General features: G+C 44.5%; 1 non-coding gene across 1 annotated transcript; it reads right to left on the bottom strand.

Moving 5' to 3' along the window:
* Positions 1-1,309: 1,309 nt before the first annotated feature.
* On the bottom strand, positions 1,310-1,406 carry trnai-uau (transfer RNA isoleucine (anticodon UAU)). The gene is made up of 2 exons: positions 1,367-1,406; positions 1,310-1,345 (listed from the first exon to the last, which is right to left on the bottom strand). It is a non-coding gene; the product is annotated as a tRNA-Ile (tRNA).
* Between the last annotated feature and the right edge of the window lie 286 nt (positions 1,407-1,692).

The following is a 1,692-nucleotide window of genomic DNA, read 5'->3' as shown; positions in this document are numbered from 1 at the left end:
CCCAAGTTGATAGGTTTGTTAAGAAGGCATATGGTGTGTTGGCTTTCATTAACAGGGGGATTGAGTTTAAGAGCAGCGAGGTTGTGCTGCAACTCTATAAAGCCCTGGTTAGACAACACTTGGAATATTGTGTTCAGTTCTGGTCGCCTCATTATAAGAATGAAGCTTTAGAGAGTTTGCAGAGGAGATTTACCAGGATGCTGCCTGGACTGGAGGGCATGTCTTATGCAGAAAGATTGAGGGAGCTCGGGCTTTTCTCATTGGAGTGAAGAAGGATGAGAGGTGACTTGATAGAGGTGTATAAGATGATGAGAGGCATAGATAGAGTGGATAGCCAGAGACTTTTTCCCAGGGTGAAAAGGGCTATCACCAGGGGGCATAATTTTAAGGTGACAGGAGGAAGGTTTAGAGGAGATGTCAGAGGTATGTTCTTTACATGGAGAGTGGTGGGTGCGTGGAATGCACTGCCAGCGGTGGTAGTTGAAGCAGATACATTAGGGACATTTAAGCAACTCTTGGATAGGTACATGGATGATAGTAGAATGAAGGGTATGTAGGTAGTTTGATCTTAGAGTAGGTTAAAGTGTCGGCACAACATCGTGGGCCGAAGGGCCTGTACTGTGCTGTACTGCTCAATGTTCTATGTTCTTTAATATGAGGGGCCTTGAGCGGGTTTAGAGGAGATTTAGGAGAAGGGTTCCATGGATGGAGCATTTTAGTTTCAAGGTTAGGTTCGCATCCGCAGTATTTTGCTTTTATTTTAGGTTGGCAGAGCTGGGGTTGTTCTCCTCAGAACAAAAGAGATTCAGGGGAGATTTAATAGAAGTGTACCAAATTATGACAGGCTTGGATAAGTTAGACAAGGAAAAATTGTTCCCATTAACAGACGGCACAAGGAGTAGCGACCACAAATTGCCAGTTCTGTGGAAAAAAAGGATGTGGGGGAGTATGAGGAAGCACTGTTTTTATATCTCAAGTGATAATGACCTGGAACTCGCTGCCCACAAGAGTGGTGGAAGCAGAAATGATCAATGCCTTCAGGAGGAATTCTGAGAAAAGCAGACTTGCAGGGCTATGGGCATCGAGCCTGCCTGCGTTGCTCTGTGCAGAGATGGCATGGACCGAGCTGTTTCCTTCTCTGCTGGAAATAACGATGAAGTTTTGCAGTGCTCTCACCACACGTGGCTCCTGTTCCTTTGATGTCACCTCACAGTAATATTGTTCCCCTTCTTCTGGCCAGTTCAGACTAACGAATGACTGCTCTCTGCACTGCACAGCTGTTTCTCATTTCTCCGTGTCTAAAATTCAGTGCTCCAGGTGAGGCTCGAACTCACAACCTCGGCATAGATCATTAATTGCACTACTGTATAAGTACCACGCGCGCTTACCAATTGCGCCACAGGAGCCACATTGCTTTCTGTATAGTATGGCGAATTACAGGCAAGTTAGCCGAACATCAGTCGTCTGGAAAATGTCCGAATCTATCATAAAGGAAGTATTAACAAGCACTGGGAAAATCATTCTCTGATCAAACGAAGTCAACATGGTTTTACCGAATGGAAATTTTGATTGACAGATTTATTCCAGAATTCTGAGGATGTAACTGAAAGGGCAGGAATGTGGTATAATTGGATTTCCAAAAGGCATTCGGTCAGATACCATCGAAGATTAATACACTAGATAAAGGCTCAT

The sequence above is a fragment of the Heterodontus francisci genome, unplaced genomic scaffold, assembly GCF_036365525.1.
Source record: "Heterodontus francisci isolate sHetFra1 unplaced genomic scaffold, sHetFra1.hap1 HAP1_SCAFFOLD_526, whole genome shotgun sequence".
In the NCBI taxonomy this organism is placed as follows: domain Eukaryota; kingdom Metazoa; phylum Chordata; class Chondrichthyes; order Heterodontiformes; family Heterodontidae; genus Heterodontus; species Heterodontus francisci.
This window is presented reverse-complemented; position numbering and strand designations above follow the sequence as displayed.